Source organism: Petaurus breviceps, unplaced genomic scaffold, assembly GCF_028583685.1.
Source record: "Petaurus breviceps papuanus isolate PSGF00001 unplaced genomic scaffold, PetGlider_PUasm1.0 98, whole genome shotgun sequence".
NCBI lineage: Eukaryota > Metazoa > Chordata > Mammalia > Diprotodontia > Petauridae > Petaurus > Petaurus breviceps.
In genome coordinates this window covers 32,248,217-32,265,077 of record NW_027187460.1, presented here as the reverse complement: position 1 = coordinate 32,265,077, position 16,861 = coordinate 32,248,217, and the positions used below count along the sequence as shown (strand labels likewise).

The window sequence follows — 16,861 nt, the reverse complement described above, 5'->3', positions numbered from 1 at the left end:
CTTCTCCCCCTTTTTTGTGTGTATGTACTTAAGGTGATAAATTAAATCTCTTTAAATTATCTTGCTAAGTCTTAAGAAGCTAGAGATAGGGGGTAAAGAAAGGAAGACAGGAAGAAGAGTTGAAAGAGGAAAGCAGGTACATTATGGTCCAGGCTCTTGTGTTCACCTTTCTCCACTGGATCACACAAGTGATCTGTTTTTCTAATGGCTCTTTCTAGCCTCTCTCTTTGATCCAGTAGAGAGTGAAAACAAACAGACACACATTTCTTATTTCTCCAGTGGAATTCAAGTTTACTGAGGGTAGGAACTATGGTTTTTTTTTGTCTTTGTAACCCCAATGTCTAACTCAGGACTTTACTTAAATGGAACCAGAAGGACCCCAACCACTAGAATAAAATATGTGACTCTGAAGGGGCCCAGAGTTCGTCCATAGGGTGTACATGAGCCATACCCAATTATAGGATTATTCATCAGGGGAGGCTAGGTGGGGCAGTGAATAGAGCACCGGCCCTGGGGTCAGGAGGACCTGAGTTCAAATCCAGCCTCAGACACTTAACACAAAAACTAGCCATGTGACCTTGGGCAAGCCACTTAACCCCAATTGCCCTCCAAAAAGCAAAAAAGAAAAAAAAATAAATAAGATTATTGATCTAGAATGGAAGAGACTTTAAAGATCATCTAGACAATCCCCTTATTTTATAGATGAGGAAACTAAAGTTCAGGGAACAAGCACTTATTAAGCACCTGCTGTATGCCAGGTATTGTCCTAAACACTTTATACCTCATTTGATCCTCACAACCCTGAAAGGTAGATGAAATTAATTATCCCCATTTTATGACTGAGGAAACTGAGGCAGACAGATGTTAGGTAACTTGCTCAGAGTAACACAACTAGTGTCTGAAGGTTTATTTGAACTAAGGTCTTCCTGACTCCAGATCCAGCATTCTATCCACTGTAATACCTAGATACCTCTAAGAGACCCAACTAAGGTCATTCTGACACTAATCATTAGAAGTAGGTTTTGAACTAAGTTCAGAACTTGTGTTCTGTTCACTGTAGGAAATCTACTTCAGAGATAGGAGGGGGGATCCCCTGAATATACCTATTCTACTTGGAATGAATTTTTGTAGGACTGGATTTGGTTTTTTGTGTGTTTGTTTAGTTATGTCTGACTCTTTATGACCCCTTTTGGGTTTTCTTGACAAAGATAGTGGAGTGGTTTGCCATTTTCTTCTCCAGCTCATTTTACAGATGAGGGATTGAAGCAAACAGAGGTAAATGATTTACCCAGGCTAACACAAATAGTAAATGTCAGAGGTCAAATTTGAACTCATGAAAATAAGTCTCATAAATTTCAAAATTTTATCCTTAAAGCCTTTTTTGCCATTTGTTCATTTAGAAATTGAGAACTAAGTGGGGTTTCCAATTCTATTTTCATAAGATTGAAAGAAACAGAATGGAGTAAAAGACATAATTCCAAATTCTGAGTCAGTGACTCTAAGTTCAAATTTTGACTGCTATTCACTGTCTAGGTGGCCATGAAATATCTCTGGGATCAGTTTCCTCAACTATAAAATGAGTAGCTTAAACTAGATGCTCTACAAAGTCCCTTCTAGCTCTAACCCAATAGTCACATACTATTAGCTAAAATTTCCTTTCCATTATTTTTTTTAATTTTTTAAAATTTATTTATTTACTTTAAGTTTATAACATTCAGTTCCACAATCCCTTGAATTTCAAATTTTCTTCCCCTCCCTGCCATGGCATCATGCAATCCAATATAGGTTCTACAAATACTTTCATATTAAACATTAGTCAATTTGTAAAGGATTATAAGCAATGGAGTGAACAATGAGAAAGAAGGGCCAAAACAAAACAAAACACAAAAGAGAGAGAGAGCAAATAGTTTACTTCAATCTGCATTCAGACTCTGTAATTCTTTCTCTGAATGTGGATATCCCTTTCCATCATGAATGTTTTGTAGTTGTCTTCTAACCTTGTATTGCTGAGAGGAGCCCTGTCTATCAAAGTTAGCCATCATACATACAATGTGTCTGTAACCTGGTTCTGCTCTCCTTACTCAGCATCAGTTTATATAAATCTCTCCAGGTTATGAAGTCTGTCTCCTCCTCTTTCCTTACAGAACAATAGTATTCCATTACATTCATATACCACAACTTGTTTAACCATTCCCCAATTGATGGGCATCCCCTTGATTTCCAATTCTTTGCCACCACAAAAAGAGCTGCTATAAATATTTTTGTACATATGGGTATTTTTACCACTTCTATGATCTCTTTGTGCTATAGTCCTAGGAGTGGTATTGCTGGATCAAAGAGTATGCACTGTTTTATACCCCTTTAGGCATAGTTCCATATTGCTTTCTAGAATGGTTGTATCAGTTCACAACTCCACCAACAATGCATTAGTGTTCCAATTTTTCCATATCTCTCCAGCATTTATCATTTTCCTGTTTTGTCATCTTAGCCAATCCGACTGATGAGATGTGGATTTCTTTTGATTTGCATTTCGCCAATTAATAGCTATTTAGAGCATTTTTAATATGCTTATAGATATCTTTAATTTCTTCATCTTAAAACTCCACTATTTGTTTAATAAAGCTGTCCTTTAAGGTGGTGCAGGTTTGTAGTCTCTTTTTCTGGGGAAGCTGAGGCTGGTGAATTGCTTGAATACAAGAGTTCTGAGCTAAAAAAAAACACTGAAAACCCTATTAAGTGTCTGTACCAAATCTGGAACCAATATGGTCAGTACTTGGGAATAAAGAGTCATGGAAATGCCTCTGGAAGGGAGAACTGGTTCAGGTCCAAAAAGCTCCACAGGTAAAGATTTCCATACCAATTAGTCCTGGAATCAGGCCATGAGTGGTTTCTGTACTTACATCCTGTGTGTGATAATGAAACCTAATTCCCCCCACCTACCCTTCCCCCCCACCTACCCTATCCCCCCAAAAAAGTCCTTTGTAGCCCCTTCACCTATCAGGTTTTTATTCATTCATTCATGGATACTCTCTACAATTCTACAGTATCTACTAGACAGAATTTGTTACAAAGTCTGATAAGCGAAAACACACTTTTTAACTCAGACCATATGAGCAACATTAGAATTCCAAACCACTGGTTTTTAATAAGGCTTAGAGTAAGAATGTTTTTGACCAGGCTCATTAAGAGACTGACATTATATTTTCAAGCATTAAAATTTCTGGGATAAACAATTTACATTCTGCTACTGTAGGACCCAGAGAGAGATCTGTGCCTTGGTGAACCTGGTGTATTCATCTAGAAATGCAGGTATCTGTGAATGGTTTGTGAATCTCTGAGTAGGAAACCAGACCAGAGCAACAACCACTGAAAAAAGAAACAAAACAAGGTTTCACTTAGCAGCAATTTAAAATAGAAACAAAGAAAAAAAAAGAGTGTGGGGTACATCATTGGATTAACTCAAAACCTGATGCTGAGATAGGGCAGAATATTTTTAAAACAAACAAAAAATAACAAAAGTTCTTTCATGGTCATCCTAGTCATTTCCCAACTTAACTTCATGTTTACTGAATGCCTATTACAATCATCACTAAATATTTTGAATTCATGGTATTGGAGAAGTGGAATCAATCAATAAGTATACATATGCTTTTAATATGTGCCAGGAAATACATAAGGTACATGAGATACAAAGACAAAAAGAGAACCAGCTCCTCTCCTCAGGAACTTACAATTTATTGGGGAAGGGAGAGGGGGAAACAAGCATTAATTGAGCAATTACTATATTACAGGCACTATGCTAACTACTTTACAAATATTACCTCATTTGATCTTCACAACAACCCAAGGAAGTAGGTGCTATTATGATCCCCATTTTACAGTAGAGACAACTGAGGCATATAGGTATTAAATGACTTACCCAGCATCCCACAGCTAGTAGGTGTCTGAGACTGGATTTGATCTCAGATCTTTTTGACCTACAGATCTAGTGTTCTCTCCAGAGATACAACATATACTTTGTGATTTTTTAGGTTCAAGGAGCTTCTTGAGACATCCTTCATGTCTGTTTGTGACCCCTCTTCCAATGCAAGTTAATATCTGCTAAGCAATGTATTTTCTTAGAGGGTTGCCTAGAGCACTGAGAAGTTAAGAGACTTGTCCAAGGCCACGTGGTCAGAGCCAGACTTGAATAAATGCCTGTTTGGCTTCAAGGTCAGCTTTCTATCCAGACTGCTTCATGTGTGTATACACACATGCATATATATATATATGTACCTATATATACAAATGTGCATATATATGGCTAAATGCATTTATAAAAATATATAAAATAAACACATAACTAGTACACAGTTTGGGGGGGCACTAGCAGATGAGGACTTTGAGGAAAACCTCAGCAAGTGATATGAGCTGAGTTTAGAAGGAAACTAGGAATTCTGAGAGGCAATGATGAGATAGAAATGTGTATCAGGAGAAAAAGACAGACAAAAAACATAGAGATGGGAAATAGAGGGTCATGTTTAAGAATAGAAAGAAGGTCTGGACCATAGACTGGATGTTTGAGAATAATGTATAATAAGGCTAGAAGGATAGGCTAGAGTCAGTTTGTAAAAAGCTGTTAAATATAAAGTGTGTGTGGGGGGGGTGGGGGTGTCTGTGTGTGTGTCTGTGTAGTAATGTGCATAGTAGTTTGCATGTTGTTTACACTAATAGCAGGTGAGCTCCTTTAATTCAAGTTCCATGTTTTTGTCTTTTTTTTCATACCTCCAATAGCACAATTTATGACACCTAATATGTACTTAACTGTTTGATAACAGATTGACTGATTGACTTGATTTTTTCCTCCATCTCTTCTCCTCCCATTAAATTAAATTTAAAAGATGTCCATTTCCTTTTTGTTATATTTATTCTCAAAATTTTTACTCTAAACATAAACTTTTCTTTAAAGGAAGGAAAAAGGCAAAGTCCTTGATCACAGGGCAAGAGCGATGAAAATAGCATCAGCTGTATCCCGTTTTGAACTCCAATGTTACACATTCAAGTCTTGAGCTAGGCATTTGGACAATGAAAGAAGATGGAAACCTTATCTTTCTGTTTTCTTGAAGTCTAGCAAAGGACCATGCAGTTAGAGAGAAGTAGGTTTCACCTTGGTGTGTAAGGAAAATATTGCCTTGTAATTGGAGCAGATTAAATGTGGAACGAATTGCCAAACAATCAGTGAATTCCCCATAATTAGTCCAACCAGAGACTAGGTGACCAGCAACTTGTTACTTATGTGTAGGGGCGCGGAGGGGCAGCAGATTTTTGTACAGGTATCATCTGGACTGTCTAGGTCTCTTTCAAATCTGTGAGGTTGGTGGCAGAATGGAAGAGGTTGGAATGTAGGAGGTCTTTTAGGCTAAAAGAGTACTATATGTTTGGAAATGTTTGTCTCATGTAGATTTTAGTTAGATACTGTTTACCTTGCGATAATTAGCCCATGGTGCATGAAGCAGTTGCTAATCTTTTCACTTGGTTTCTTCCCAAAATGCAGAATAAACCAGCCTGCATTCCTTCACAAACACCAGGGTCCTTTCAAAATCAATATAACTTAGGTGGTTTTTTTTAGATCCTTTATGAAAACATTGAGATGTGGTTGTTTTTATATGTTTGAGTATCCCATATATATTTTTATGAAATAGAAAAATCTGCAGTTAGTTTCTACCATAAAGTTGTCTTTGGAATATAGATATCATTTGGTTCACTCACGTGCTCAATATCTCTCACACACACACACAGTCATCATCCCATGTCTAACACAGACATTTTATGGAATCTGTTACACACAGTATATGTGATAAAGAATCATGACACCTTGACTCTTTGTAGTCCCACCGGGAAAGGCTCTCTGGGAAGAAAGGAAAAGTAATATAGAGGTTAAAAAGAAAAATTTACTTAGAATTAGGAAAGACCAGCATTCAAATCCCACCTCTTCAATATTTACAAGTGAAGTGACATTGGACATATAAATGATCTATTCTGTGCTCTGCTTCCTTCTCTGTAAAATATGGATGTTGAAGAGACTATTAGCCCTAGTTCCAATCAAACAGGTTTATAATCATTGTTTTTCCTTCATACTCCCCATATGATATCCAAGACTTTGAATATAGTAAATTTTAACATATACAAGTTGAAATTAATTGGATTTATGAAAGTGGGGTGGTGTATATCTCTTCCCCAATGTCCCACATTGTGCCTCCCTGTTTTGGTTCAATCATCTTCCTCTTCCTCCCACCAAAACCATTCATTTTGGCCTTAGATTCCTTTCACTTATCGATAACTTTTTTCCTTATCTTATTCTTCATATGCTCCCCACTTCTTTGCAACACCCATTAATGTTATCCTCCCCTATTAGAATAGAAGCTCTTTGACTGCGGAGCCCATGTTGGTTACTTATATTTGCATTCCCAGAACTTAGTACAGTGCCTGATTCCTAGCACTTAACAAATTATCTACTAACCTACCTATCTACCTATTTCTATATAGCTATATCTATGTCTCTGACTCTATCCATCTATATATCTAGTATTTTGCAAACTATAAGGTCACATGAATGCCAGTTATATAATGATGCTTCTTCCAAAGAGTTCTCTGATTTTCTGGGGAAGGGGAATGTGTGTGTGTCTGTATATGTAGAGACACAGAGACACACACACATAATGTGTATATGTGCACACATATAAATATATACCTATGTGTAATATACACATATGTGTGTATATGTACATGTATATATACACATACATACCTATATAGTGTGTGTGCAGGGAATATTTCATTTTTGTCATTGTATCTACAGCACATAACACAGTGACTTGCACATAGTAGGTGTCTAAGAAAGGCCATTTGATCAAGTGATTGATTGATGGATTGATTCTGTAGAAGTGAGAACTCTCCTCACCTCAATTTCCTGAAATTCCTAATTCCTTTCAAGGGTCAGCCAAAGGTCCTTCTCCTAAAATAGGTCTGATTTGATTCCATAAATTAATAGAGCTCCTCACTGAAATTAATTTTTTTTAATTTTCCTAATCTATATACATGTTTTTTCTCTAATAGATTATAAATTATAAATATAAATTCCTTGAGGTCATCAACTGTTTTATTTGTCTTTTTGTCCCTAACTCTTACCTTCCACAAGAACTAAAAGAATAGGTGGTTAATAGCTGCTTGTTGAATGTAATTAAATCCCAACTGGTACTGAAAGCAGACTAACATCGGGAATAACAAAAAGAGTGGATATTTCTATTCCTTTTCCATTTACAAGCAGAAGTTTCCCACAGAACCAGCATGAACTCCAGAGTGAACTCCTCTATTCCCCAAGTGCCAACAGCATTCCCCCTTCCCAAAAATTCATCAGTTTTTGGTTAATACTAATTTTAACTATTTTTCCCAATGTGACATCTGAAATACATTAAAGATTCATTTAGACAGAGCTAGACATGGAAATTAGATAGTGTGATCCTTAAAAATATTTTTTAAAGAATTATTTCATTTCATAGTCCATAGGCAGATCATAGAAGTTTTTGTCATAACAGGGCCATGCTATCATGAGAGGAGAAAATGAAGAGGGAGGGTTGCCCACATACCTCATCACTAAGTAGGAATGATGATGATGATGATGATGATAATGATGTTTATATAGTGCTTAAATGTTTGCAAAGTACTTTATATATGGTATCTGATCATTACAGCAACCATGTGACATAGGTGCTTTCATTATCCACATTTTACATATGGGAAAACTGAGACACATAAAAGTTAAGAATTTGCCCAGCCTCACACAGCTATTAAATGTTTAAGGTAGGATGTGAACTGAGATCTTCCTGACTTCAAATCCATCATTCTAATGTGTCACCTAGCTCCCCCTTGAGTTACACATAACTAGTCCATAGACAATTGGTTGTGATTACCAAGAAAATCGAAAACTATAAATAAGCAACATTTATACTGTGCCTAACACCCTGTTTCCCAAAAAAAAGGTAATCATTTAGAATGATGTAAAGCTATTTGCACAATGGACCTAGAGTCAGGAAGATTTGAATTCCAATTCACCCTTTGACACTTACTAGTTGTTTGACCCTGGAAAAAGTACTTAAGTTTTGTTTTACTCATTTTCCTCATCTGTAAAACAGAGATAATAATAGTATTTACCTTCTATGGTTCTTCTGAATAGCAAATGACATAATATTTGTAAAAATCCTTTGCAAATCTTAAATATTTCCTCCACATTATAATTTAGCATATTCTAAATTATGTCTTTGTTATTTAGGTACCTTTATTTTTCCTCTAAAACAATGTAAATACATAAACATGGATTCTTAATCTGCGTGTTTCTCACACAAAATATTATACAAAGGTTAAATGACAACACTGTTATGAATTTAAAATTATATAAGATTATGAGATGTGAATGGGCAAATAAACTGTCTCAAAAATTGAATCTGTATCTTTATTGAATTGAATCATTCTAAAACATATGTTGATTTTCAAACTAGACCTTAGAAAAATGGATTTTAAAGCATTCAGAAAAAGAACAGATGTGCAAGGGAAAAGCCCAAAATGAGTTGAGCCTGGTGATGAATACTAGGCACATCAAAAAATAAGGGATTTTGGTAGGGATAGAGGTGGCTTAACAAAAATGTATAAGACTACTGCTTCCAAGAGTTGACATGAAAATAATATATTCCATTAAGACTGAACTGCTTAACTATTAATTTTACTGTTTTATTTTGCCAAGAAGGTGATCTTTGTATTGTAATAGACCAAATGAAACTGATAAGTAAGGATCTAAAACTAGAGATAAGTATGAAAAAGGCAAGAGAAGATCTTGTAGACCCCAACAAGTTCAAATAACTACACCTAAATGAGGTACATTCTGGGATATTTAAAATATTACAAGAACTGGTAGATTAGTCATGATATTTCAAATGTAAAGGAGAATGAGAAAGTTACCACAAAGTTGAAGAAGGAGAAATACCATTTCAATTTTCAGAGAGAGGAGAGGAGAATGAGAAGTGTAAGAGAGGGGGATGGACAGAGATATAAACAGAGAGACAGAGAGAGATAGAGTTGGTAGATTCTGAAAACTCTAGACCAGCAACTTGACTTCTATTCCAGGGATGAAGGGGAGGGGTGGAAATTGACAGTAGAATGTATTATTAAAATGAGTTTTTTTAATATTTAGAAAGTGGAAAAAATCATTAATGATGTTCACTCATTTCTGACTCTTTGTGTCCCCATTTAGGGTTTACTTGGCAAAAATAGTGAAAATGGTGGTTTGCCATTTCCTTCTCCAGCTCATTTTATAGATGAGGAAACTGAGCAAATAGGGTGAAGTACGTTGTTCAGGGTCACACAGCCATTAAGTATCTGAGCTCATAGTTGAACTCAGGGCTTCCTAACTCTTGATCCGGTCGTTTATCTACTACTGTTCCACATAGCGGGAACAATTGTATTACTTAGCCAAAAATAAATCAGGTCTGATTAACTTCATTTTCTATTTTTCAATAGAATAACTAGACAAGTTGATGAGGAAAGTATGATAGCTAAAGTATTTTTGATATCCATAAAATTTTTGACAAAATATCTTGAACTGTCCTTATAGATACGATAGGGAGGTGTGGGTAAAAGGACAGTCCCAGTCAGATGGGTTCAGAACTGACTGAACAACTATACCTAAAGTTTGGTCAGTCACTAATGGTTCAATATCAATTTGGAGGAATTCAATGAATTCAAATGAAGTACGCAATGATCTATCCTTGACGTCGTCTTCTTCAGTATTGTTAATCATGATTTGTATGAAGTCATAGAAAGTATGTTGAAGGAAGGAAGGAAGGAAGGAAGGGAGGGAGGGAGGGAGGGAGGGAGGGAGGGTACTGTGCTAAGTGCTTTAAAATATTGTTTCATTTCATCTTTCTAGCAATCCTAGGAGGTAGGTACTACCATTTCCCCAATTTTACAGTTTAGGAAACTAGGACAAAGAGGTTCATTGATTTGCCCAGTTTCACATAACATGTAGTTAGTATATGAGACTGAATTTGAGTTTAGTTCTTCCTAACTCCAGGCACTTCTCTCTATGCACTTCATCACCCAACTGCTATTGATAATACTAATGGATTCATAGTTTTACACTTCTAATTCTCATAAGAGGGCCAGAATAAATAGATAATTGCTCACATGTTTCTATATAATTTCCATAAGGTTTTCCACAGAATAACCCTGAGTATGTAGGTATGCATGAAATGGAAGTATAATTAAGTAATATATAGTAGAATTATTTTTCTTCTTATGTGAAGAAAAGGGAGACCTATAAAGGTTATATGACTTGCCCAAGGTCACAAACCTAGTAAATGACAAAGCCAGAACTCAAACTTAAGATTTTCAACTCCAAGTCCAATCTTTTCCCCTATGCCATAGTGCTTTGGGGGTATTTGGTCTGGATATCTAGCTAGTGGAATCCTAGGCATTAGAAAACCAGGATTCCTGTTCATATCCCTGTCACTTTATTTGGTCACCTTATCTCTGACTCTTGGCTTTCCTGGCCTCCTTCAAGCCTCAACTAAATGTATTTTACCTTCTGAAAGAAACCTCTCCTAGCCCTTCTTCCTCTTAGCACCTCACCATTGAGAGTATCATGAGTTTATCCATGCTTATATCTCACCCATTAAGCAGTGAGTTGTCTTCTGCCTTTCTTCGTATCCCCAACACTTAACACAGTGCCTGGAACAGATTAAGTACTTAATAAGTGCTAATTGGCTGACTGCCTAATCTAAAACAAGTTACTTGCTCCAAGCTTCAGTTTCCTCATCTTTATTTATTTTAAAAGCTATTGGGGTTAAGTAACTTGCTCAAGGTTACACGGCCAGTTATTTCTGGGTGTGGTGCTAAGTATCTGAGCCCAGATTCGATCCCCAGGTCATCCCAACACTGGGGCAGGTGCTCTTACTCACTGCACCACCTGGCCGCCCCTAAGCAATTGGGGTTAAGTAACTTGCTCAAGGTTACACGGCCAGGTGTTTCTGGGTGGGTGCTGTGTCTGAGCCGGGATTTGATCCGCAGGTCATCCCGACACTAGGGCTGGTGCTCTTATTCGCTGTGCTACCTGGCTGCTGTAATGGAAATGCAAATTTAAAGATCTTCCCTGCCCCTAGTCTAAAGTGCACCTGGAGACTGGGGTGGGAGGCTTGTTTTTCAGTTGATACTTTTTGATTGGCCAGTGGGTCCAAAAGGTTGTTACATTCTCTGAGCCAGGAGAAGGCTATATAAGCCCTGATGTGTAGCTTTGTTTTGGGACTCACTTTGAGAAGTGTTCTGTGATTTGATCTGAATTCTGGGAAGCCGTTGTTGAGAGTCCCCTGGCTTTGAAAAACCCAGAATGTGGAAACCCAGATGTTGACTGGGTATGGATGTGATGGTTGGACAGTTTGGAAATCTGTCTACTTGATGTTTCTGTCTTGATAATTATGCCTGTATACTTTGAGGTTCAGGGTGCTGACCTTTTCTCCTGAAGAAGGTAAACGATATATGTCTGACTGATTAAAGTAAGCTTGTTAACCCATTTTGAGTTGCTTTCCTTTATCAAAACAGATCCAAGAACCTGTGTTGGCAGACACCCTGGGGAAGCCGGGGTGCTTGCTGTTACAGCTGCCCCAGTTTCCTCATCCTTAAATGAGGAATTCAAAGCTGAAAATTTTCATTAGAGAGGTGGAGGATAGTGGGTGTGGAAAGCTTTATTTGCTATGAAATACAATTGGTGTTTCACTTGTTGATTTTTTTAATGTACTTGTTACATGATGGCTTTTCTTCAAATGCTTATCATGATGAGTATAACATATCATAACCCATTAATCTAATGATTCTAGTAACAATATTTGGTTTTGCCTTTAAGTAAAATAAAGTCAGTTCCTCATTTTTTCTTATCTCCAAGCATAGTAAGAATGTCAATAATGATATGGTTCAGATTCTCCTGCTACATGTTGTCCAAGACAACTAGATCCTTCTTAGTGCCCTCTCATGACTTTTCCATTATTATCACCATCATTTCAGAAATACAAGTGGGGTACATGTATCCTGTAGATGCTCCTTGTTTGTACATGAAACTGCAGTGATTGAATAACCTCCAGAGTAATGTATAATATCCAGGATGAAATACACAACCTCACAGAAGATTGCCAATCATTCATACAAAGAAAGACCAACTGTACAAAAAAATGTGTATTACCTATATGATGGCATGCATTTAAAAGATAAAATAACATGGAGAGAGTCACAGGTAATGGGACCAACAAGATGGTAGATTAGACACTTTCCCCAATCCCCAGAAACTTTCTTCTCTCCACAAAAAAGAGAAAAAAAATTATTCATCAGATGTAGTTGAATTATAGGTAAATCCACAGGACAAAAAGAGAGAATCCAACAAGGTAAAATCATTAGGAATTATCATTGAAATTATCACTGCTTACCCAGAATGCCTCCATACTCCATTCTAAGAAACAAATTTAACCAAAAACTTGTTCCTGAAACCTACAGCATAATCGGCTGCAGTTGCAGACTTGTTGGCACACATCAGTCCAAGTAACCCCTTATTCAACGATGAGGCATGTGTGATTTTATATACATACAAATATATACACACATATACATAAAGATACATTATATGCATGTATGTGTATGTATATATGATTATTGATATTATATATGTATATGTGTGTGTGTATAATTGATTCTGTCCAGTCACATGAGAGATGACTAAAGAATGTATTACCTTCTACCTAGGCAATCCACCAGGTAAGAAACCCCCATGACCAAAGAGGCTTTGTTCAGAATACCTAATCTTTCCCACCCTACCCCTTCCAAAAGTAGCAAGTATTCATTCATCCCAGAGAAGGAGAGTCAAGGGAAGAACTGACCCAGGGGACCTATATGACTGGTTATAATGGTCATGAGCAAAGGAAACTGAACCTAAGGTGATTCCAGTTATGATCTCCTAGAGGCTACTTAGGGCAAGGACAACATCTCTCCCAAAGGGAGTAGAACCTGAGGAAGTTTTATAGTCCATCTATGGAGGTGTATTCATTAGCAAAGAAGGAGGTATTGAAAAGGTGATAAAGTGAGTGTTGTAGCAATATAAGAAAACAAAGGCTAAATAAAATATCAAAGATTTCAAGAGGAATAAAACTTTACAAAAACCCAACAGACAAGAGAAAACAAGAAAAGGTTTTGAAATTGGGAAAAATAAATACGAAAATCTTTAAAAGGATTCATAAAACAATGCCCGATAAAATAAAGAATACTGAGGAATTCCAAAAAACATAGAATAACAACTAGAAATTTGAGAATCATTTGAGAGACAAATTAAATCATTGTGAACAGAAATTAAAATGGATATGTATATAGGAAATTATATTTAACAGTGTAGAAATAAAAAATTCAATTAGCAGAGTAGGAAAAAAAATGAATCCATAATAGTTTATCCAAAGAAGCGAAAGAGATATGAAGAATTTCAGAATACAAAAGCTGGAAGAAAATCTGGCATTATACATATATGTGTGTGTATGTGTGTGTGTAGTATATATATATATATGTATGTATGTATGTATACCATATATCCTTCTAATTTGACTCTGTTAACAGATTTGTTTAAGCAAAAATTTTCTTTATATTTAATATAATCAAAATTATATTTTCTATCAATTCCTTTGTCATGAACTCTTCCCTTATCCATTGATCTGTAACACAATTCCCTCTTTGTTCTATTCATTTATTATGTGACCTTTTATTTCTAGGTCATTTAGAGCTTATTATGGTGCATAGTGTGAGACATTGGTCTAAACCTACTTTCTGACAGACTGCTATTTATTTTTCCCAGTAATTTTCATGAAATAGTGAGTCTTTCCCCTAGTAAATAGCAACTTTGGGTTTATCAAACATGATTTTATTCCTTCATTCATTTCTGCATATTTTATACTTAATTTTCCCCCCAAAATTGATCTATCTCTCTCTCTGTCTCTCAGTCCCTTTCTCTGTCTCAGTCTTTCTCTGTCTCTCTCTCTGTGTCTCTCTCTGTCTCTGTCATTCTGTCTCTGTGTCTCTGTCTCTCCCTGTCTCTGTCTCTCTGTCTTTCTCTCTCTCTGTCTCTGTCTCTCTCTCTCTCTGTCTCTGTCTCTCTATCTCTGTGTGTGTGTCTCTCTGTCTATCTGTCTGTCTGTCTGTCTCTGTCTCTGTCTCTCTCTCTTTCTCTCTCTGTCTCTCTCTTTCTCTGTCTCTCTCTCCTCTCCCCTCTCCCCATTTAACCAATATCAAATCATTTTAATCTGCTAATGGTAGACCCTCTTCTTTCCCACTTCTTTATTATTACTTTAAATTTTATTTTGTTCTTCCACATGAATTTCATTATTATTTTTCAGCTCTATAAAATATTCTTTTGGGAGGTTGATTATCATGGTAGTGAATATGGGAACTAATTTGTGTAGTATTGTCATTTTTATTATATTGTCTCAAATTACTCATGAGAAATTAATGCTTATTTAATTATTTAGATCTATTTTTTATTTCCTCAAATAATGTTTGTCATTGGAAGTATTAGATTCCTTAGTGAATGTAAGAAGATAATACCCCTGATATTTTATAGCTTCTGAAATTATTTTGACTTGAATTTTTCTTTTTGGCTCTTTCTATTGGGTTTTGTTGGCTATATATTGAAATACTGATGACTTACATGTGTGTGTGTCTCTCTGTCTGTCTGTCTCTCTCTCTCTCTCTCTGTCTCTCTCTCTGTCTCTCTCCTCTCTCCCCTCTCCCCATTTAACCAATATCAAATCATTTTAATCTGCTAATGGTAGACCCTCTTCTTTCCCACTTCTTTATTATTACTTTAAATTTTATTTTGTTCTTCCACATGAATTTCATTATTATTTTTCAGCTCTATAAAATATTCTCCAAAAAAGTTTATTTTATATCTCCAGCTTAGCCCTTATTTGTAATTATTTCAGTTAATTTTCAGTTGAGTATCCCTGTTTAGTTGAGTATCTCTAGGTTTACCAACACATTACTTGTAAAAAGTGATAATTTTGTTTTATCTTTGCTTACATGTATTCTATAAATTTCTTTTTATTAACCAACTACCTCGCTAGCATTTTTTTGGAGGGGGGAGGTGAGTCAGTTGGGGTTAAGTGACTTGCTCAAGGTCACACAGCCAGTAAGTGTCAAATGTCTGAGGCTGAATTTGAACTCAGGTCCTCCTGACCCTAGGGCCAGTGCTAATAGCTAGCATTTTTAACACTATTTTTTTTTCAGAGATCTTAAGCAAAACAATTCCAGTATGTCTTCCAGCTCAACAAGAGTCCAAATCACACTCACGACTAAAGGAGAATTCTTGTCCTTCTGAACTGCAAAGCTCGCAACATTAGTCAGTGTCTGTGGATCCTATTATAATACTAGCAATAGGAACAAAAAAATTAAAGTCAGAAAGCTAAGTGAAAAGGAGATAAAATGATTTTTATTTGCTGATGACATTAGGGCTTATTTATATGGTCCTTAGGAAATATCAAAGAAATTCATGACAATTAATAGTGTCAGTAACATTTAAAGCTAAAGACAAATAAATAAATGCTCAGAAATCAATAATGTAAAATTGGCAATAAGAGATCACAAAAGGCAATGATAAAAGGAAAAGTCTCATTCATAAGAGTTACAAAAAGCAGAAAATATCTGGGAACCAAACAGCCAAAGTAATTCCAATGGTCCCAAAAGAAATTAAGACAAACATTAAATAACTAGAGAAATATTCTTTGCTCATGCCTGAAACATGTCAATAGAATAAAAAAATGTGATGATGCTACAGACATTAATATACAGAGTTTTTGTACTATATCAACCAAGCTACTAAAGAGATGGTTTATAGAACTGAACAAAATGATAACAAAATTTATTTGATGGTGCAGAAGATCTAGACTACCAGGGAAACTGACCCAAAAATATATAGGAATGAAAAGAGAATAGCAGTTCCAGACTTCTAAGCATATTATAAAAGAGTAATTATCAAATCTACTTAATGCTAGTTTAAAAAAATAGAAAAATACATCAATGGAACAGATGAGAGACAGAAGAGTCATAAATAATAATACTCAATAACCCAGAATTTGATAAACATAAAAATATAAATTACCTCAGAAAGATTTCTGTTTGAAAAAATCACTAAGAAATTTGGAAATCAATCAGGCAACTATTAGGTTTACACCAACATCTAACATCATGGACCACAATAAATTTAAAATGAATACATAACTGAATATTGAAGACTATATTTAAATAGAAGAATAGTAAATCATATGTCTCTGATAGCTAAGTATAGGTATAAATTCCTTTAAAAATAATTCAGGGGTGGCTAGGTGGTACAGTGAATAGAGCACCAGCCTTGGAGTCAAATGGACCTGAGTTCAAATCCAGTCTCAGACACTCAAAACAAAAAGCTAGGCATGTGACCTTGGGAAAGTTACTTAAACCCAATTGCCCCTCCAAAAATAAAAAAAAAAATTAATTCAGTGGAGGTATTTATTTGCTTGGATCCTTTATTTCTGCAGGCAATCAAGATTAAGGGACTTGCCCGGGGTCACAAAGCTAGTAAGTGTCAAGTGTCAGAGGCCAGATTTGAATTTAGATCCTCCTGATTCCAGGGCCAGTGCTCTACCCAGTATGCCACCAAGCTGTCCCTAGGTATGAATTCTTTTTTTGGTTGTTGCTTTTTGGAGGGGGAAGGCAGGGCATTTGGGGTTAAGTGACTTGCCCAAGGTCACATGACTAGTTTGGTGTTAAGTGTCTGAGG

At 35.9% G+C, this 16,861-nt stretch overlaps 1 long non-coding RNA gene across 3 annotated transcripts in view; it reads right to left on the bottom strand.

The window, feature by feature from the left end:
* Positions 1-3,043: 3,043 nt before the first annotated feature.
* LOC138155738 (uncharacterized) overlaps positions 3,044-16,861 on the bottom strand; it is a 128,879-nt gene continuing 115,061 nt past the window's right edge. For all 3 annotated transcript variants that reach the window (XR_011166971.1, XR_011166973.1, XR_011166972.1), the window contains one exon: positions 3,044-3,366. This is a non-coding gene — a long non-coding RNA (uncharacterized lncRNA). The remainder of the gene's footprint in view (positions 3,367-16,861) is intronic.